The sequence below is a fragment of the Pleurodeles waltl genome, chromosome 6 (assembly GCF_031143425.1).
Source record: "Pleurodeles waltl isolate 20211129_DDA chromosome 6, aPleWal1.hap1.20221129, whole genome shotgun sequence".
Lineage (NCBI taxonomy): Eukaryota > Metazoa > Chordata > Amphibia > Caudata > Salamandridae > Pleurodeles > Pleurodeles waltl.
Genome location: NC_090445.1, coordinates 217960290 through 217983855, shown reverse-complemented (window position 1 = coordinate 217983855; position 23566 = coordinate 217960290).

Here is a 23566-nt window from a genome sequence, read left to right as displayed (position 1 = left end):
GCACCAACTCAGCTGAAGTATTTGTAGGTATGTGTAGATCACAGCAAGGAGGACACGTGGGAAGCTAACCTGGGGGACATGTTGCAGGTGCTTAGAAGTAGAGTTATATTTTGGCGATCTCTTAGGCTTCCTATTATGGCAAGAGTTGCTCTTACCAAGATGGTGGTCCTTCAACGGATCCTGTATTACATTACTAATTTCTGATTTGGATCCTGGGGTTGGTTTAAGGCCCTTGATGCTGCACTCTGGGAATTAGTCTAGGATGGAAGGCAGAATTGTATTTCCCTTGCCACCTTGCAAAGGTCTACGAGAAGTGGTGGCCTGGGTGTCCCTGACATGGAATTGTACTTCCTTGTGGCACAATTACAGTGGCAAGCCAGATGGTTACTCAGTAGAGATGCTTAGGAACTTGGGGGGCTCGCTGAACTCCAGCACAGGAGTGCCTTTGTGGCTTGGGTGCTGGGACGGGTAATGTGGGTGCCCCACCAACATGACTTCTGACGATTGCGATGAGGTGTTAGAGGGCTCTGGCAGCGAGACAGCACTGCCCGGTGCTCTGTACCCTGGCAATTCAGCTGGTGGGACTTCCTATCTGTAGGGAGAGATAGTTCACGAAGAGCAGATTGGAACAATGGCTTGAGGTAGGCATAGGGACTGTAGGGGACTGCTACGTGGAGGGCTCTTTGCGTACACTGGATTCTTTGTTGGAGATTAGTGGCCTCCCTGGCTCCCAGTTCCTCAAACACTGAAGCTGAGTCTTAAGCAGGCTGCCAACACTTCCTGGTTGAAGTTTTGGCAGCAATCAGATCTCTGCACGAGACTGGCAGTATTTGAAAAGTTATCTCAACCCTATATATACAAATTTGGATTTCCTTTAATTTTTCCTAAACTACTAAACAAATTTACACCAACACCAAATAAAATAAGGTTCATCTGTGGACCAAAAGCTACCTTTCTTCCAAATTTGGTGTAACTTTGTTGAGCGGTTTGGACTGCACACATGTCTAAAGAGTCTAAGGGAATTAACATGGGAAACACACTTTGTTTGACCCCCCCATTTTCTTGGCCCCGCTTGACAGATCACCCTGAAACTTTCCATGTACAACAAGATTCTAGAGGGGATTTTGTGGGGAAAGTTTTGTGAAGAATCGTCAAACGGTGCCAAAGGTAAGTCAAAAAATGCTTCATCTATGGAAACTAAGTCCTAACTATAATTACCTACTGGCAGTCATATATACAGGGAGTGCACAATTATTAGGCAAGTTGTATTTTTGAGGATTAATTTTATTATTGAACAACAACCATGTTCTCAATGAACCCAAAAAACTCATTAATATCAAAGCTGAATATTTTTGGAAGTAGTTTTTAGTTTGTTTTTAGTTTTAGCTATGTTAGGGGGATATCTGTGTGTGCAGGTGACTATTACTGTGCATAATTATTAGGCAACTTAACAAAAAACAAATATATACCCATTTCAATTATTTATTATTACCAGTGAAACCAATATAACATCTCAACATTCACAAATATACATTTCTGACATTCAAAAACAAAACAAAAACAAATCAGTGACCAATATAGCCACCTTTCTTTGCAAGGACACTCAAAAGCCTGCCATCCATGGATTCTGTCAGTGTTTTGATCTGTTCACCATCAACATTGCGTGCAGCAGCAACCACAGCCTCCCAGACACTGTTCAGAGAGGTGTACTGTTTTCCCTCCTTGTAAATCTCACATTTGATGATGGACCACAGGTTCTCAATGGGGTTCAGATCAGGTGAACAAGGAGGCCATGTCATTAGATTTCCTTCTTTTATACCCTTTCTTGCCAGCCACGCTGTGGAGTACTTGGACGCGTGTGATGGAGCATTATCCTGCATGAAAATCATGTTTTTCTTGAAGGATGCAGACTTCTTCCTGTACCACTGCTTGAAGAAGGTGTCTTCCAGGAACTGGCAGTAGGACTGGGAGTTGAGCTTGACTCCATCCTCAACCCGAAAAGGCCCCACAAGCTCATCTTTGATGATACCAGCCCAAACCAGTACGCCACCTCCACCTTGCTGGCGTCTGAGTCGGACTGGAGCTCTCTGCCCTTTACCAATCCAGCCACGGGCCCATCCATCTGGCCCATCAAGACTCACTCTCATTTCATCAGTCCATAAAACCTTATAAAAATCAGTCTTGAGATATTTCTTGGCCCAGTCTTGACGTTTCAGCTTGTGTGTCTTGTTCAGTGGTGGTCGTCTTTCAGCCTTTCTTACCTTGGCCATGTCTCTGAGTATTGCACACCTTGTGCTTTTGGGCACTCCAGTGATGTTGCAGCTCTGAAATATGGCCAAACTGGTGGCAAGTGGCATCGTGGCAGCTGCGAGCTTGACTTTTCTCAGTTCATGGGCAGTTATTTTGCGCCTTGGTTTTTCCACACGCTTCTTGCGACCCTGTTGACTATTTTGAATGAAACGCTTGATTGTTCGATGATCACGCTTCAGAAGCTTTGCAATTTTAAGAGTGCTGCATCCCTCTGCAAGATATCTCACTATTTTTGACTTTTCTGAGCCTGTCAAGTCCTTCTTTTGGCCCATTTTGCCAAAGGAAAGGAAGTTGCCTAATAATTATGCACACCTGATATAGGGTGTTGATGTCATTAGACCACACCCCTTCTCATTACAGAGATGCACATCACCTAATATGCTTAATTGGTAGTAGGCTTTCGAGCCTATACAGCTTGGAGTAAGACAACATGCATAAAGAGGATGATGTGGTCAAAATACTCATTTGCCTAATAATTCTGCACTCCCTGTATATATATATATATATATATATATATATATATATATATACATATATATATATATATATATATATATATATATATATATATATATATTACATGTATTTTGGAGTTGTACAAAAAACATAACTAAAAGCATACTGAAAAGGAAAAGGTCTAAAAATGTTACCAAATCTTGAAACATTTCCAAAAAGTATTTATTTTATTCTGGAAACTTAAGAGCTAGAGGATGTATATAACATCAAATGATTAGGGGTTCTACTAACAATGGCCAAATACCTCAAACCCGTCCATGTTAGGCTTATCCGTGGAACAATCGGCAACCCACATTGGTTTGATCAATGACCCTTTGGTGGAATTATAACAGGTGATTGTTTCCTGAAGAGCTGAACGGGCAATTCAAGCCATGCATTAAAAAAAGTACAGGGATTTGAAGATAATCCATTTGTAAAGCGGCAGCAAGTGCAGTGATATCAACCCTGACCAAAAACATAATTATACTTTCTGACTGCGGTTAATTTGAGCAGTTGATTTCCGGCGAGGGGGGGGGGGGAGGGGGGGGGGCTGGCACTTATTTTTAGGGCTGGCACTTATTTTTCTGCCTCAGACATTTACTGTAAGAAAAAAGACACATATGGGAAAGTCGTCGCAAGAAAAAAACGAAAAAGCGCACAAAGGGAGAAAGCAGGAAGCTGCAAGAGTGAGCTGAAAGGGCAGGGAGTGGCTGTAAATGGATTAAAGACGCCCGAGATGGGTTTAGGATTCAGCTGCTTTAGTATTCAGTGCTCGCACATTTAATTGCACCAGCCGCGTGTTGCAAAAGAGAGCTTTGGGCACCGGCACATTTTTATTTACAAATTAATCACTGCTTTCTGAGTTTAAAACCAGGTGCGCAGCAGTACTTTGTATCTACTTCAAACATTTGATTGGGGGCTTGAGAAGACCCCCTACGCCAGCATTGCTTTTGCATAGTCAAATTTGATACTAATCTTAGCACTAACAGTTGTTTTCTGAAAAGTGTGAACAAAGAATGGTAGAAGCTGCTTCAACTGCCTCAGACAAAAGTAAGCCGAACAAACAGTTCCTGGTTTGTCGCCCAAAGGTAAGTTTGCTGGCCCAAATTACTGCCAAATGTTTAGCTTTGATGATAAATACAGTGGAATTGTCAAACAAACGGGGAAGTTGAAGAAAGAAGTCAATAAAGCAAACCTTGTGGGTGGAGCCTAAAAACAGCATCTCTGTCTCGACTCCATACAGCTGAAGTTCATTTAAGTAGTCCGGTCATCCAGCCCTTACCTTAAGAAGGAAAACTCATCCCTAGAAGCAGTGATATGTAGATAAAGCTCCATGTCACCCTCATTAGAATGGAAAAACCTCAAGGGTGTAGGAAGTACAAATGTGGTTTTAGGAATATATTAAATCGGAGGGGTAGCTGTGGTGACACCTAGGGCACACTTCAATTGACCATAACTTCAGCAGATTCCTATGGCCTAAGGATTACACACTGCCTCCAACTGCAAAGGAACAACTAAAACCACTGAATGCTTGGTCAGACACAGAGGCTAAGGGTCACAGACGACATAAAACGAATCCATAGTACACAGTATCAAATGTAGCAGACAAGTCCAAAGAGCGCCAGTCCTTCCTCATTTACCACTACCACCACCAAGGTATTGTCAGGAAGCATGACTCATACATTTGCTGTTCGAAAACCAGGCCGGCGATTGACTACTGTGTGTGTGTGCAATTAGATAGTTTTGATGGTTGTTAATGTTGGCAGCTGGATTCTCGTCGAGAGGGGTAAAATACAAAAATTACGACAAATGGGAATAAGGCCTTACATGAGAACCTGATTGACAAATTCATTGACTCACAGTGCAATTGTGCCTGCCATTTGGAAGTGACATCGGAAAAAAAGTTAAAATCATAGCAGATAGGCCAGATTTTTCGAGTAATGATTTGGATTCTAGGATTTCATCCAACCTAAATTGGAATCTCTAAAATGACCATTCAGCTATAATAGCTCTTTCCTGCAGTCTACGCCCAGACTCCTTTATACATGCTTGAGAAACAGAATTTTGAATATCCTTCCGAGTGGTATGAAGCCATGATTAATGCTTTGGCATTATCAAGTGAAGAATCAGACCGAGGCAAAACACAAACAGCAAAGCTCAATGTCTGAATATTATGGAAGGGTTCTTTAGGTTGATTCACAGCCTGTTCTACTTTCCTAATATATTAGATATTTTTCACCAGGAAAATACTATTTCTGCAGTTCTGGAGAGTATCTTTTGTAATCTGTGTTTTTTAGGTAATCCTGAACATTATCTATTTGATCTCTATGCTCATTTATGCTCGCTCAAGGATTGTGGTGGTGTAGAAGGGGGGTTTCATATTAACATTTTAAACACCTGATGAACAGTGCTTCTGAGAGTATAGTATAATGAAACAGGTTGAAGAAGGTCATTAAATAAGCACCACCACATAGTTTGTCATTTATTGAATCCAGTTACGTTTCATGTTGTCTGGAGCAATGTTTTTTTATAAATTTCAGTACTATGATGACTGTCACTTCCTGTTTATATGAGGCCTTCTGTGGCATACATATGGTGAAATGTCTAAGAAAGTTGTTGTCTGTCAACATCATCAACTATGACGTCTTGCCTCACAATGAGATCTATTCAATGTCCTTTCTCTTGCAATGGGAAGGATTTACAGATTTGTTGCTGTGTATATGAAAGAGATTCAGAAATAATTTAGAGTAAACATGTCGCAGGCTATCATCCCAGACAATGAAATCCAGGCTATTTAGCTGAGAATAGAGCCACTACCAGTACAATCCGCAGAATCTGTGGTGTTTCTTTTGAATTCGCAACTGCACGTGCTCCCTCTGATCAAGCATTGTCTTTGTCATGCTTTTACCAATTGAAATCCTGAATTTCCTGAAATCCAGGTATTTGCATAAGCAGGCCGTCACTTTTTGTATTCTCTTTGTAATTGATTACTGCATTGTATGTAGGGCAGCCAGATTAAGTGTGATTACTACTGCAGTGGATTGAAAAATATGCACTGTAAATTCTATCTCGATTTAGGATAAGAGATCATATGATGGTAGTGTACAGGAGTCTACACTGGCTCCCAATCAAATAGTGGATTGCTTTCAAGGTCATATGGTTTACACATACGGTACTCTATGGTCTTGAAAAATCTCTGCTAGCAGCCTTTTTCCTTTACAGCCCTGGAAAAAAATCTCTGCTCGACAAGCCTCGGAGCTTCATTAATTCAGGATCAGAGGTGGATTGCCTTAGACAGGTTTATGGCTGGACATTGTGTTGAGACTGCTTTCAGAACAAAGGTGACCTGAGTTTGGTTCTTGACTGTGCTTTAGAAGTTCAATATTCCATATTCTTTAGTATTAAAAGATGCTTAGTGTCCACTAGGCATCGACCTGGATGCTTATTGGACACTACAACCCTGGACACCACCACAAAAGCTGCTGCTGAGCCGCACCTCAGTCCACGGTGGGACTCTTTGCTTGGTTGCATTGCCACTTCACATGCCTCCAAACACTTGTCTCCCACCATCCACACACACCGCACTCCTCACCAAGTCAGAACTCAAGACCCACAATCACACAGCTCCAAACACCCACCCTGCACAACAACACCCACTATCATGTATGCTCCTCAACAAACTCCCACTTGGCAAGCACTCCACTGAGATTTGGGACCTCATCAACTCCAAGGCACCAGACCTCCTCTTCCACACCTGCAACCTGGCTCAACCCCACATTTGTGCCAAACGTCAATCTATCAATCATTTCTAGAATGCACTACTCACCCATAGGGCCTCAGAGCACATTGCTGCAGCCATCCCTACTGGATTCAAAATCCTGCACCAGGACTGACCCCATAAACCAGGAGGAAGACTCTCCATCATCCCCCATCAAGTGTACCTCTCACACTTACCCAGAAGCCACTTTTATGGAACACGTGCACTTCAAGCTCCTGACAGACATTAAAAACACTATCAAAGGAACACTTGAATACTGCCCCCCAACACCTCGCATCCACTTCAGAAACCCCCTCATCAACCTCACTTTCACATAGCAGGGTCACCAATCACCCCTACGGAGTCTAGCAAAAACTCAAGTCTCTGCTGGGAGAAAGTTGTGAAAATGGAAAATGGCTCAACGCCCTTGAACTACACTACTCAGACTCCACCAACGATACAAACAACTTCAACAAGTGGCTCACCACCTGCACCAATGCCATGGCACCACTCAGAGCACCAAACCCAAACGTTCTAAACAAACAAGTTAGCTGGTACAACGTTGACCTCAGAGAATCTAAGAGAGTTTACAAACAACTTAAAAGGAAATGAAGAACCACCCGAAGAACCACTGCAAGAAACACCTACAAGACTGCACTTAGACACTATCACCCTCAAGTGAAAGACACTGAGAAAAAAGTCCAGACCCTAACAATCGAATCTCACTGCAACAACTGAAGGAAACTATCCATCATCATCAAGAATTCACCAAACCAACAGCAACAACCTCTCTGACTTCACCAAGATCTACAGAAACTTCAGCCGCCCCAGTCGACCTTACCAGGCTGCTAATCCCATCAACCACAGACTACCAACTGGCAGCATGGAACTCTCTATCCATCAAGGACACTGCAGCAATAATGAAGACAGTCCACTCAGGGGCACCCACAGACCCATGCCCCCACCATATCTACAACCTGGTAAGAGCCATGATCAGCTTTGCTCTCACCCCCATCATCAACACCTCCCTCAAAACAGCCACCTTCCCACATAGCTGGAAACATGCTGAACTCACTGCCCTCTTCAAAAATCCCTCTGCAATCCCTGCAGCACTCAGCAACTACTGACCCATCTTGCTGCTCCCCTTCCCAGCCAAAGTCATTGAGAACTTTAACAAAAGACACCTCTCTGACCACCTAGAACACCACAAACACCAGGACGACTTGCAATCAGGATTCTGAAACAACCACAACATCAAAGCAGCCCTCATCACGGCCACAGACGACATACGCCCCATCCTCAACAGTTAACAGTCCTCTGCCCTTGTTGTGTCCCCATCCAAAGGAGCACTTGGAGACAAGCAAGTATGGATGGGTATTTCTTTATTCGGACCTCCGACAGCACAGGTCTCTCCTCTCAGGGCATTTCCTGCTCTACCCTTTGGCCAGAAGCAATGTCCAGGTGTCCAGTGCAGTGACCAGTGTGTGTGGGGTCCTAGTTCCCCACCACCGTCTGTTACTCTGACAACCATCATCCTCCTTGACCTCTCCACTGCTTTTAACACCGTCTTCCACCGCGCACTCATCACCGGGCAAGCACATTGGAAATATAAGAACCAGCACTCAAATGGATAGCTTCCTTCCTCTCTGGAAGACCACAATGAGTCAGTCCACGCCGCTGACATCAGAACGTAAAGGACCTCATCTGCAGAGTCCCACTCACTCAGCCCCACTTTTTTCCACATGTACATGACTACTCAGGCTAATATTAGCAGATCCCATAGAATCAACATAATTTCCTGCGCTGACGACACCCAGCTAATTTTTTCCATCTCAGATGACATCGTCACCACCAAGACAAACTTCAAACAATGCATGACCAGCATGGCCAGTTGCATGAAAGAGAACTGCTTCAAGCTCAACGCCAACAAAACTGAAGTGCTGATCTTCGGGAATAAGAGCTCACCTATGGACTCCATCTGGTGGGGCTGCAAAACTCAGAACCACACCCACCGCAACCGACCACGCTAGGAATCTAGGCCTCTTCCTGGACACCGATCTCATCATGAAGTCCCAGGTCAACGCCGTCACTTCCACATGATTCCAAATCCTCTGTATGTTATGTACAATCTTCAAGTAGACCCCACTGGACACTAGAAGTACCATCACACAGACCATAATCCCAAGAAGATTGGACTACGCAACGTGCTCTATGCCAGCAACCTAACCCATCTTCTTCACAGACTTCAAACTATCCAAAATTCTGCTGGCAGACTCATCCTCGACCTCCTGTGCCAATCCCATCCCACACTACTCCTCTGAGAGCTCCACCGGCTCTCCATTCAAAAGCATTGCCAGTTCAAACTTCTAACACACACATTCAAGTCCCTACACAACACGGGACCTGCATACCGTAATCACCGGCTTCACTTCCACCAACCCACCAGACAGCTTCTGTCAGCATCACTGTCACTCGTGCACACACCCCGCAACAACAGAAGCTGAACGGGAGATCCATCACTCTCCTACCAAGCCGAAAAAACCCTTGAACAAACGTCGTCAGCACATCAGGGCCTCCTCCTCACTTCTTGAATTCCGCCAGAAGCTGAAGACATTGCATTTCAATTAGTCTTCTTGCTGGACCATCCATACTGCCTGTACTCAGGCCAAGCCTCACCACACGCCTACACTCGCCTACTCAGGGCCTGGATACTCATACGGGTGATAAGCAGTGCTCTACAAATCCACTTTACATTGTATTATAATAATTTCATTGTAAGCAAAAGACTAAATTAAACTGACCTGCATCTCCACAAGGAGGAGGAATTTGCTTGCCAAGAGAATTTTCATTGTCAAGTGGTAGTGAAACTTGACATATCAAAAAGTAAATCTTTCTCAGTTGATGAGTTCACCAGTGAGCATTCAGACACTCTGACTGAGGTTAGGTTTTAGAGACAATGACCATGCCCCACCTCCCTTTCTAGCATGATGGGTAGTTTTATTAGTGTATCCTGCCAGCCCTAAGGCACATGAAGTCTTAACAGTCGTTATTTGTTCACACATCTTTTCAATGAGACACCACATTAATACTTCTCGAATAATACCTTTGTCTTACGTCCACAGCAGAATGCCTTTGGCATTACTTTAATGTAAGTGTAGTTCCATCAGTTTTTTAAAATAGAATGTTATCATCATAAGGGTCAGAAATACAAGGAAGAAAGCTCATGATCGACTCCATTCTACCAGAAAAGCAAGAATTCACACCTAAGCTAAAGAATTTTCCCTTGAGTGAAGTATAAAGAACTTAAAGATTGGAACCAGGACCAAAGAATCAGTCTCTTCTTGAACCCATTACCAAAATGATCACTCCAGAACCTTGCCATCCCCTAGATGCAAATGAAACAAGGACAGGCCCTGTACATCTCTGCTATGATGTAGAGCAGTGATTCCCAACCTGTGGTCCGGGGACCCCTAGGGGTCCGCAAAGCCTCCTTAAGGGGTCTGTGACTGCTTAGAAAATGTAACAATATTAACAGATTATGTCCCCAGCTTTCAGGATTGATTTATTGGAGGGGTCCCTGGATTCCACTAATGATTCAGTGGGGGTCCCTGGGTTCAAGTACTGATAGAGGTGGGGTCCACAGAAACCAAAAGGTTAGGAACCACTGATGTAGAGCTTTCCCCTGTGTGTCATTTTGATTCATGCTTCCACAGTTTCCTAACTAGGCCTAACTAGCATTAAGATGTGGCACTGTATAGATGGACAGGTCCAGTTATTGTCAGCAACCCCCTTCTCAGTGCTAGCCTAGTTAGTGCCAATCACTGACATAAGGCAAGACTGCTTGTAATATTCACATGTATATTCATCTTTATATGTATTTTCTTCACTTTATCAGTGCCATCTATTGTGCTGTTGTTTTACTTGTTTGGAACTCTGATGGCATCGAGCACCGGGCTGGTTCCGCAGTGTACATGCCATCTCAGAGCCTGTCCTATGCTTGGTGCGGTCGTGGGTCCTCTCCTAATAAAGAAGCATCTTCATACAGCATTTGACTTTGTCTCTTGAAGTCTGATTTGGGTCCTGGTTGAACCTCGCTCTATGATTTATGGAACCTACACTGCCCTCATTGGGACTACAATGTGAGGAAGAAGACACATCATTTTCAACATAGCAGTTCAGCTACACATGCGGCTGCCCAGTCAAAGGCCAAAGGAATCTAGAGGTCCACGTCAAAACATCAAGGGGAAATACAAAGCAAGGGAATTTACAACACTCAATCAAAAATGCCCAGTCTGCGACGATTAAGCACTAATATGTCAAGAATAGCTAAAACGTCACCAAGAACACTCACAGTTTGCCAACTATGTGTCATAATTGTGCCCGCAACAGCCAGAATTACTCTGAAAACACCACCGTCAAAATGTCAAGGAAGTGCTACTGTTAAACATGGGGTAGCCTGAATGCTGCCATGAATGTTCACAATAATATCGCAGGGATAGTCTGAATGTCACAAAGAATGCCTCAGTATGTTAAAGATTTTTTAAATTTATTGTAGGGATAACCTAAATGTCACCATGAAGAACCACAAGTGAGGGAGCGTCCGTCATTATACCAGGCATTGCTTGAATTTAATTACGAATACCCACAAATTGTCAATGATTTGTCACTGTTTTAGCCAGGGATAGCCAGAAAGCTGCAGAGAATACAGGTAACATGACAACCATGGCACGTGCTTATACCTGGAACAGACAAAATTTAGCAGAATGCTCAAAACAGGTCAAGGATCGACCACTGTTGTACTAGTGATAGGCAGAATCTCTTCACAAATAACTACAATCCACCAATGATGACACCCCTAGGCCAGGGTGAACTCGTCCACCCTCCCACTTATTTCCTAACTTGCCCAACCTCTTCCACCCTTAGACTCCCATACACAAAGAAACACAGATACACCTACATTGATTCATAGATGAACTCACACAACAAGCAATATCACTAACCAAGTCAGTAAACTGCTCTGCCTCCCCTGGCTCCAAAGCAAGTACAGCCCTTCGTTCCTCAGAACTCTGACCTCTGTCAGAAGTTCGAGGTCCTCCTCCACCCGCAGGCTCCTGCCTGCGCCTCATCTCTGGTGTCTAGTGGGAGACCTATGCTCTTCTACTAGGCTTCCCTCTGCTTCTCTTCTTCTTCTTTCCTACTTTGCCTTTGTTTCACTCTTTGTGTGCTTTTCCTTCGTGTTCTATCCCTTTTGTGTTATTTTTGTCTTTTGCTTTCTGCGTTTCACTCTCTCCTCCCTGTTTATTTCTCCTCTCACTCCGCTCTCTCTCTGTCACTCTCGCTCTCCCCCCTCTCTCTCCCCTGCCGCTGCTGCCCCTGCGGACCCATCCCCCCCTCTCTCTCGTGCTACATCCCTGCCGCTGCTGCCCCCGTGGCCCGCCCCCTTTTTTTGCGCCTCCCAGCTGTCCTCTCCTCCCCCCCTCCCTATTTAATGGCGGCCGCTGTGCGGTAGGACGAGCAATATCACTGACCTAGTCAGTGAACTGCTCTGCCTCCTGTAGCTCCACTGGCAAGTAGAGCCCTTCGTTCCTCAGAACTCTGACCTCTGTCAGTAGTTCGAGGCCCTCCTCCACCCACAGGCTTCTGCCTGCGCCTCATCCCTGGCGCTAGTGGGAGAGCTCTGCTCTTCTACTAGGCTGCCCTCTGCCTCTCTTCTCCTTCTTTCCTACTTTGCCTTTTTTTCACTCTTTGTGTGCTTTTCCTTCCGTGTTCTGTCCTTTTTGTGTTCCTTTTGTCTTTCGCTTTCTGTGTTTCACTCTCTCCTCCCCGTTTCTTTCTCCTCTCTCTCACTCTCGCTCTCCCCCCTCTCTCTCTTCCCCGCCGCTGCTGCCCCTGCGGCCCGCTCCCCTCCTCTCTCTTGCGCTGCATCCCCGCCGCTGCTGCCCCACAGCCCCACCCCCTTTTTTTGCGCTGTTTTCCGCCCCTGCTCCCGCCTCCCAGCTGTCCTCTTCCCCCCTACTTTAAAAAAAAATCTCTATATTAGTTTTGATAAAGTCACGCAGAGCGAGATAATCACATGTAGCAACAAGTGAAAGATGTAGATACAGAGATAAGGGCTATACTAATCAAAAATAGTGTAATTGAAATAACAACATTTAACTGTGCCACATAACGAGAGTTAGTGTTTCAGTGTAATTTGCAAGGGTGGGACGCCATCATTTGACTCTAGGAGCCGGTGGGCTATGGTGAATTAGTGTATAATTATTTGCCCACTGAGTGTGCAGAGCAGTGCTGAGTGGTATTGCTGGTAGAGTGATGCGGTATACATTACAGATGCCGGGGGCGGATGAGGAAGTCCCAATATCATTATACAGGTGGACACAGGAGCAGCAGTGTGGCACACCCCAGGGGAGCTGAAGAATTCACACCGACAGGGTGCTGAAAACCCAAGAGCAGAGAGAGGGATTCTGGGGGTGATTCTCACCCTGGCGGGCGGCGGAGGCCGCCCGCCAGAGTTCCCCCCTCCAAAATACCGCTCCGCGGTCGCAAGACCGCTAAGGGTATTTTGGGTTTTGCACTGGGCTGGCGGGCGACTGCCAAAAGGCCGCCCGCCAGCCCAGTGCAAAACGGCCTTCCCACTAGGACGCCGGCTCAGAATTGAGCCGGCGGAGTGGGAAGGTGCAACGGGTGCAGTGGCACCCGTCGCGTATTTCAGTGTCTGCATAGCAGACACTGAAATACAAAGTGGGGCCCTCTTACGGGGGGCCCTGCAGTGCCCATGCCGTTGGCATGGGCACTGCAGGGGCCCCCAGGGGCCCCGCGGCACCCCCTACCGCCATCCTGTTCCTGGCGGGAGACCCGCCAGGAACAGGATGGCGGTAGGGGGTGTCAGAATCCCCATGGCGGCGGAGCGCGCTCCGCTGCCATGGAGGATTCACAAGGGCAGCGGAAAACCGGCAGGAGACCGCCGGCTTTCCGCATCTGACCGCGGCCGAACCGCCGCGGTCAGAATGGCCTGCGGGGCACCGCCGGCCTGTCGGCGGTGCTCCCGCCGACCCTGGCCCCGGCGGTCTCTGACCGCCGGGGTCAGAATGACCCCCTCTGTGTCTGTCTAGTGTGGCGATAGCCTCGGGGTATTCAGGGTGGGCGTGTGTCATTTTTAGCTTCAATGTGTACAATGAAGGCATCCTAGATTTCAAAGCCTCCATCTGCCAGCCCCTGAACTGTAAAAGCCACAGGGTTTGGGCCTCTGTATGGGACCACTGAAGCAGGTCGTGTAGCCACTTGGTGTAGCTAGGGCATGTGGAGCTTTTCAGTGAGTTTCTATTAAACGTTTAAAAGTTATGAAGGCCAGATCAATAAATCTATGGAGTTATTTGTCCCCTTTGGTGTGGCGACGCAGTCCCAGCAAGCAAGACTCTATGTCTGGCGTAAGAACATGTTCAGTTATTTCCGCAACCGTTTCTGTGATGCGTCGCCATGCCGTCACCAGTGGTGGGCAATCCCACACCATATGATAAAAAGCCGCTATTGGTTTCACGCATCGAGGGCATGTGGGGTCCGATGTAGGAAACATGCGTTTAATGCGGGAGGGGGACAAGTAGGAGTGGTGTAAATAGTTAAATAGGGTTCTGAGAAACACTTTTAACGGTAGAAAGCACTGCTTTCCAAACCGACTGTGACAGGGGAGCAGGGAGAACTGCATCCCAGCGAGATCGTGTGAGTTCCATACTTGGGCAGGCCTCCGACAATAACATAGAGTATAACTGTGATATCACTCTTTTGGTGACCCTAATAGAAAGGATCAGCGTGAGAATCTGTGACATCTGGGGTTCGTCATCTCCTGTGTCCCATGTGAGTCGGAGTGAATGTCGTATTATGCAATATGTCAGAAAGGCACCAGCATGTATCCCTGTGCTCTCCGTCAGTTCTCCAAATGTTAACAGTGTAGCGTCCGAGTAGAAATCACACACTTTCTCAAGACCCACTTCCCGCCATGGGGCCATGTTGTGGTGCCCTAACAGGTCACGGGCTCTAGGCAAATGTAACAGTGGGATCAGAGGTGAGTATGGTGCATTAGGACCCATTCCATGGATATAGCACAACCAGCATGTCTTAGCAGTGTCCAATATGACGTTGCCACGAGGTGTGGGGCATCCCTTTTCCAATAACGAAGCCAGCAATGGTGTCGGTGCAAGTGTATCCGTCATCACTGTTTTCTCTGCTGTGTGATGTTCCCCTATCCAACCAATAGGCCATTGTAGCTGGGGGGCAGCATAATACAATTCAAAGTTAGGCATACCAAAACCCCCATTATCCTGTGTGTATTGGGTCATGGTTAATGCTACACGGCGTCTGTATTTTCCCCATAATAAATTGGTTGTTATACTCTGTAGGGACTTAAAGAATGAGCGAGGGAGAACAACCGGTATCGCTTAAAAATGGTATAATAAGCGAGGAAGGATGAGCATTTTGGCTATAGCTACTCTGCCCATGGGTGATAAAGGGAGAGATCCCCAAAAGGGGAGTGAACCCCGTATAGAATGGATAACTCTATCTATGTTACCCTATCTAATGTCCTCCATCGAATGATACACATATATTCCCAGATACTTAAAGGTGGTATGACACCATGGTAAGTGGTACTCAGGTAGGTCCTGTTGGAGATCTAGGGGAACAAGAGTTAAGGGGAAAATACAGGATTTAGACCAGTTTACTCGCAAACCAGAAATTTCTGCAAAGGTGTCTAATGTGTCCATTACCCCCGGCATAGAGATCACGTGGTCTCGCAAGTAAATCAAGGCATCGTCTGCATATAGGGATATGATGTGGTGTGTGCGTAGCTCCGGAATGCCACACTGACGTGCGTGTTTGCAAAAATTGGCAGCCAAGGGCTCTATAGCTATGGCAAACAATAGTGGAGAGAGCGGGCACCCCTGTCCAGTGCCCCTGTGTATGGGGAATGGGTCTGAGATGATTTGCCCCGTCTTAACTCGAGCCGATGGGCTAGAGTTTAATGTTGTGATCCATGCTATATACCCTTTGCCAAATCCCATTGCTCTCAGCGTTTTGATGAGGAAGTCCCAGCTCAGTGTATCAAACGCTTTCTCTGTGTCTAATGATATGGCTACTCCACAATGGTAGGTCCCTAAATTGTTGTGCAATATGCGAAGCAGTTCAGGAAGGTGTTTCTGCCCGGTATAAATCCGGACTGATCTTCATGAATCAGTTGCGGAATAAATGGGAGGAGTCTATTAGCTAGTATTTTCGCTAGCACTTTACAATCCGTGTTCAGCAGGAAGAGAGGGCGATAGGACATGACATCAAGAGGATCTTGGCCAGGCTTCGGGAGCACCGCTATTAAGGTCTCACATAAAGAACCTGGTAGTCGCCCAAGGTCGTGCGCTTCATTAAACATATTGAGCAGGGGCTGCAAGAGGTGGCTTGACTGTGTCGCATAATACTCTATGGGCAAGCCATCTGTGCCAGGCACCTTATTTTGGGCTATTTGGGTCAGTGCAAGACGTATCTCCTCCAAGCAGATGGGGCCATCAAGCGCATCAGCCTGTTCCGGCTGCAGGCACCTCAGGGAGAGAGTCCAGGAAGCCACCTACTCGCCCTGTCGGGGGAGGGGAGGAGGACGCGTATAGTTTCTGATAGTAGTCATAGAAAGCTTCATTAATTGCTGCTTGGGTATTCACTATCACGCCAGAGTCCATTTTGATTGCCCCTATAGGTGAGTGCTGGGGGGCATCTCGGACCAGCCGAGCCAGCAGGCGGCCTGATCTGTCTCCCTCCATGTATTGTCGTGTCATGTAATGCCTGTAATCATGTTTGCCTAATCTAGCGTCAGCCTCCCTATGTCTGGCCCACAAGAAACTAAGCTACCCAGGTGGCGCCTCACCTCTAGCCGCAGCAATCTCCGCTGCCTGCATTTTAGACTCCAATATTGCTAGCTCCCGAACCAATACCCGCCGGACCCCCACAGAAGCGGCCATACAGTGGCCACATACCACCACTTTATGTGCGTCCCATTCTGTTGCCCGGTGGGTCGTCGTGTTATTATTGTGTGAAAAGTAAATGGATTAGCATGTGGCGAGCTGTTCGTGAAAGGGGGGTCAGATGATGCCTCTTCCTGCAAGTGCCACGTAGGTATCCCTGTGTTCGGGTGGCCCCAACCTAAGACCACTCGTAACGGGCAGTGATCTGACGCAGTGCGTGCCAGGTAATCAGAGACGTGAACCTTATGCACCATTGTTGATGGTGCCAGAATCAGATCTATTCTGGTGTGTAGGTCATGGACGGAGAGTAAAAGCAGTATTCACGCTCTGGTGAGTGTCCCATTCCCCATATGTCACATAAGCCATTCTTCTCTCTCCAGGCCTCAAACTCGTGAGAAATGTGTCTACTCTGTGCAGTCGGTAGTGGGGGGAAGGAGCGGTCAGGATGAACGTCAAGGACACAGTTGAAGTCTACCCTCCATAGAATCTCCCTAGCAGGATCCCGAAGCAGCCTAGCTGTCATCGTATTTAAGAAATATCTTTGATTAGTGTTGGGTGTGTATAGTGCCACAAGGGACAGTGGTGCGCCGTCAAGGTAGCCCTCGGTTACTACATATCTACCATTGGGGTCCACTTGTGTGTGGTCAACCACGTAGGGCACTCCGGGGGCAATCCAAATTGCCACGCCCCGGGCGAATGATGAGGAGGTGGTTCCAAAGGTTTGACCTTTCCAGCTGGAGCGTATTCTCCCTAGAGTGGATTCCGACAAGTGTGTTTCGTGCAGCATAGCTATATGCACCATGTGGCGCTTCAGGTATACGTATATACGCTGTCACTTTCATGGTGTGGCCATTCCCCTCATGTTCCATGTGACCACATTGTAGCGTGGTGTACGTGTTTGTGTCTGTGTAGTCATGTCTGTGTAGTAATGTGAGTCAGTCATGGATCCCAAGGATTCTGGTCTGCAGCCGTCCAAACAAGACCTGTCTGTGCCCACTCTGGAGGTATAACACCACCCCCAAGTCTGTGATCGCGCCCCCTTCCCTGCGCTCTAAGCATGATTAGTGGCAATAACAAAGCAAACTGATGGGAATGTAAAAGGAGATACCCATACAAGTCTAACAAGGGACCAACATTATGAGTCACTAACAACGTACATTGAAAATCAAAACGTAGCCTGCAAGCAGGCATGGGGAACAACTGGTCCATACGAAATAAGGCGCGGGGTGAAAGCCAGTTAGTAAGACCTGTGCTCCCGGTCATCCGGATAGCAGCTCGAGTCCTGACACCCCTAGGCTCTACCAAGGGATCCTGGGGGCCAACCCAAAGACCCGATATTGCCCAACCGTGGACCTGGGAGGGCGGTCAATTTCCAGCCAGGAAGTTAACAGAGGGCCCACCGTATCATGATTCCCAACAATGTAGGTTGCTTAGTTCAGATATCATCTGCGGAGTGTGGGGTAAGCAGCGGGTCTCAGGGGGATCAGTGTCTGTATCCATAGGCTCCCGTAGTGTAGAGAATGGGTTAGCTACGAACTGTGTGGTCTCCCGCAACAATCGAGAACGTTCCTCCACCGCCTGGGCCGGGGTGGGCTTGGCCCTCATCCGTGCCCGGCGTTTACGTTTTCCCTTTGGGGTCGACCATTGCTCCCCGGTATCTTCCGGTTGCGTAGGTTGAGCGAGTCCATTGGCATGAAGCCAGGTGCCTTCCGGGGAGGCAAAAATGTGTACTTTGGAGCCATCTTGTACACATAGTTTTGCAGGTTACAGAAGGGCGTACTTGATTTTATGCTCTCGGAGGCGTTGCTTCACCTGATAGAAGGAGCTGCGTTTCTTTTGGACTTCAGCAGTGAAGTCTATGTAGGCAGATATTAGTGCATTTTCAAAGCTCTGCGGTCCATCTTTACGGAAAAGCTGAAGCACAAGATCCCTATCTCGGTAATTGAGCAAGCGGGCTATTAATGGACGAGGGTGCGCTCCTGGCGGTGGGGGCCTGCCCGGCACTGTGTGTGCTCGTTCCACCAAGAAGAATTTCGGTATTTTATCCTGTAGAACTGTATCTGCAAGCCACTGTTCCAGGAACAATTCAGCGTTGGAGCCCTCTGCCCGTTCCGGAAATCCTACCAGGCGGATGTTGTTATGCCGCAACCTCCCCTCCGCATCCTCCGCTCTGCACCTCAGAGTGTCCATTTCCGTAGATAATTGAAGCATCTTCTATTGGAGTTCCTTCATGGTGGGATTTAGCGCAGCCACTTCTTTCTCCGTTTCCGTGACTCTCTCGGTCAATGTGCGATGGTTGGCTCATAATAAGTTAACATAAAGTGTTACAGCATCGATCTTTGCTTCCAAGGTGTTTTTGGTGTCCAATATGGCCTATAGTACCTTTTTGAATTGCGATGTGTGAACGTGTAGTGTGGCATCCATTTGCTGTAATGCCTGGGAGGTTACGTCCAGGCCCGCAGGCGGGGTTTCTGGCGTGGCCATAGTCGCTGCCGGTGTCCTAGCAGGCTTTGGCTTGCCCATTCGAACACCAAACTTTGGGGGGGCCCCCAGGGGTTGCCCATCCACTGGCGTGCCATGTAGCGTGGCGCAAACGGTGTAAGCTCACCGGTCCCCGATCGGGCAGTAGGGACTTCCCCAAGTGCTGCGCTCCTTGTCCATCTGGCACAGCGCAGGCCGCTGCCTGAAGAGTGCCGCCGAGGCACCACTCCCCGGCCCAGAACCCACATGCCCCTTCAGCGACCGTTAGCAACGGGGGCACACACCTCCTGATCGCCTTCGGCCGCCCACCCCGAGTGGTTTGGCGTCCAGCACTAGCGGTGCTTACCAGTACGCTTACTAGGGCTGGTGCACGACTCGGCCACCACCACACCACCGACGAGGCGGCGTCTCCTCCTCCGATCAAGCACCACCATGGCCCAATACCCTCCGGGGTGGCCCAGGGGCAACAGGGTTCAAGGCGATCTGCTGGGGGAGCTGGAGACCACCTGGATACAGGAGATTTCTTTTGGCCGGGCTTGGAGCTCCAAACTATGCTGCCGCTCCGGTCGCCATCTTGGCCACGACCCCTCCCCCCCTGCTTAATTGCAGCCGTGCGCAGTGGGTGCGCCGCTAAGGCGCTGAATGTGCACCTAAGCCAAGCCCGTCTCTGCCTGTCCGTGCCTGGATCTCGCCCAGCACCGGAACCCCTGGTTCTTGCTCCCCCCACTGCTGCGACGCACAACACCACTACGACGCCATCACCCTCCACATGTTCAACGCCAGCCACTCATCCACCTGCCACCAGGCCACCCCGTGGCTCAACCGCAGACCCTTCTCCAGCTGGAGTTGCACCTTCCCCAGCCTCCATGCCAGTGACCCGCCCGCCAAGGCAGGACACAATCATCTCAGATGCATCCTACTGAACACCTGGTCTGTCCACAAACACACCATCGAACTCTGGAACCTACTCAACTCAGCCTCCCCGGACGTTCCCTTCCTGACCGAGACCTGGATGAACCCCTCCTCAGCGCCTGACATCGCCATAGCCATCCCGGACAGCTACAAGATCACCCGTAGGGACCGCACCAACAGACCAGGAGGAGACTTCGCCATCGTCCAAAGGAATACCCTCAGAATCACGATCATCACCGAAGACACGCCTGCACTTGCAGATCCACACCGATCCAAACACCACCCTTAGAGAGACCCTCATCTACAGACCCTCCCGGACCCTGACAGCAGTTCAGCGACTCCATCACCGACACTGTCAGCACGCACGCCCTCACATCCACCGACTACATACTCCTTGGGGACCTGAACTTCCACCTTGAGAACACCAACGACAACAACTCCACCACCCTGCTCACCAACCTTGGACTCAAGCAGCTTATCACGACACCCACCCACTCCGCAAGACACATGCTTGACCCCATCTTCTCCACCAGCAAACACGTCTCCTTCAGCCACACCACCGAACTACACTGGACCGACCACCGCTGCGTCCCCTTAACCTTCGAGAAACCTACAACGCACCACCACCCGGAGTGGATTCCCCACCACAGATGGAACAAGGTCCAGCTGATCATCACCCTCTCCCGGAACCCACCAATCGACACCACTGATACGACACAGCCGCCCGCAACCTCAGGCAATGAATCGACAACTGTGCCAACACTCACCCCGATCAAGAAACCTTCAGATGCACCGACAGAAAGGCCTTCTGGTTCACCGCCGACCTCGAAGAATCCAAGCAAACATGCCGAAGACTCAAGAAGAAGTGGCACCAAGAACAGACCCTGGACAACGACACAGCCTTCAAGAATGCGATCCGCAGACACCACCAACTCATCCGAACCGCCAAAAGAACCTCCTTCAAAGAACGCATCGACAACAACGCACACAGCTATAAGGAGCTTTTCAACATCGTGAAGGAACTCTCCAATCCCAGTTATAACGTCTACGACATCCTGCCATTGCAAGAGCTCTGCAACTCGCTAGCCACCTTCTTCTGCCGCTAGATCACAGACATCCATGACAGCTTCAAAACCCAGACCCCCGTCAATCACCGACACCACAGACTCACTGCCCCCTAGCCACACCAACCTCCTGCTCTCCTGGACCCACGTCAACGACCACTACACAATCAAAATCATGAACACCATCCACTCCGGCTCACCATCCGACCCCTGCCCTCACCACATCTTCAACAAAGCGAGCTCCGTCATCGCACTCTAACTCTGGAAGATCATCAACAGTTCCTTCGAGACCGCCACCTTCCCGCAGAGCTGGAAACACGCCGTGATCAACACCCTCCTCAAGAAACCCAAGGCAGACCCAAAGGACCTCAAGAACTTCCGGCCCATCTCCCTGCTCCACTTCCCGGCAAAAGTAATCGAAAAGATTGTCAACAAACAACTGACCCACTTCCTCGAGGCGAACAACACTCTGGACTCATCCCAATCCGGATTCCGCAGCAACCACAGCACTAAAACCACCCTCATCGCCGCCACCGATGACATCAGGATCCTACTTGACAACCGCAAAACCGCAGCCCTCATCTTCCTGGACCTCTCGGCCACCTTCAACACCATCTGCCACCACACCCTACGCACACACCTCAACGAAGCAGAGATCCGCGACAGAGCCCTGGACTGGATCACCTCCTTCCTCACCAGCAGAACTCAGAGAGTCTGCCTCCCTCCATTCCACTCTGAAGCCACCAAGATCATCTGTTGTGTACCCCAGGGGTCTTCCCTCAGCCTGACCCTCTTTGACGTTTACATGGCTCCGCTCGCAAACATCGTCCTATCACACGACCTTAACATCGTCTCATACACCGATGACACTCTGCTGATAGTCTCCCTCACCAAGGACCCCACCACCGCCAAAACCAACCTCCACAAAGGAATGAAGGCCATCGCCGAATGGATGAAGAACAGCTGTCTGAAACTGAGCTCTGACAAGACTGAGGTCCTCATACTCGGCTCCACCCCTTCTGCCTAGGACGACTCCTGGTGGCCTGCCACACTTGGAACCGCACCGACACCCACCAACCACGCACGCAACCTGTGGTTCATCTTGGGCTCATCGCTATCAATGACCCAGCAAGTCAACGCTGTTTCTTCCTCCTGATTTAACACCCTCCCCATTCTTTGGAAGATCTACAAATGGATCCCCACCGGAACCAGAAGGACGGTCACCCAAGCCCTCGTTAGCAGTAGACTGGACTACGGCAAAGCCCTCTTCGCAGGAACCACGGCCAAGCTCCTTAAAAGACTACAACGCAAACAGAACGCTTCCGCACGCATCATCCTGGACATCCCCCGCCACAGCCATATCACAGCCCATCTGAGAGACCTGCACTGGCTCTCCGTCAACAAGAGAATCATGTTCAAGCTCCTCACCCACCGTCACAAAGCACTGCACAACGCCGGACCAGAATACCTCAACAGACAACTCTCCTTCTACACCCCGACCCGCCAGCTTTGCTCCGCTGACCTTGCCCTCCTCACCGTTCCACGCATCCACAGAATGACTGCCGGTGGCAGATCGTTCTCCCACCTCGCCACCAAGACGTGGAACACTCTTCCCATCCATCTGCGACAGACACAGGACCTGCTAACCTTCAATAGGCACCTCAAGACCTGGCTGTTAGAGCAGTAGCAGCACCCCCCCACCACCTTGAGATCCTCACAAGTGAGTAGTGCGCTTTACAGATGCTATGATTGATTGATTGATTGAACTGTGCACACATTTTCACATACACTCATTGACCCTCCACACCCCTTCACAATTAACTTCCTAGGCCTGGCAAATGATGGTGATAATCTGCAAAAAGGAACAACATTCCAGAAGGGAATGCCAAAACTGCCATGACTGACAGCTTTTGGTTGACTTGCCTAGGTCCTGTGGGATGGTGAGACTGAAGGCACTTGTTTTTTACATGTACACTTCACATGTAGATTGAGAGAGATGGGTCAGCTCTCTGATGTGCTAATGACTCCCTTGGGTGGTGGCTGAAAAGGATCGAGTCACCACAGAATGCAGGCACAAATTGAGTAGGGGTGTTTCAGTTAAAATTCCATGTGGGGGATGTCAGAAACTGAGAGACCAAACTTGACGAGGGCCATAGAGCAAAAATGTGATAAACATGCAGTAAAGATGCTTCACGTCTAATGTGTGTCAAAAAACATTTCTGTTCTAGGTTTGAGAGAATATTTTTCAGAAAAGCCATCAGTCCAAGTTTGTAAGTCTTAATGTTTCGTAGATAGCCATTTTAGGAGGGCCTAGGGCAAAGTACACATCACTAAGAGCCTTACACATGGCTAGGAAGGCCAGTTCAATGGTAGCTTTTCTTTCCTGATTTAGAGTTCCCCACCTGACTGGCAAGTTGTTTTGTAGAAAGTGCTTCACCCATGCGGCGCTTGCACAGAGGCATCCTGCCCTTTCAGGTGCCTAAATCTTTGGCTTCAACAGGCTGTCAGCACTCTTGCCCTATTTCAGTGCTTTGTCATCATGTAGGGCA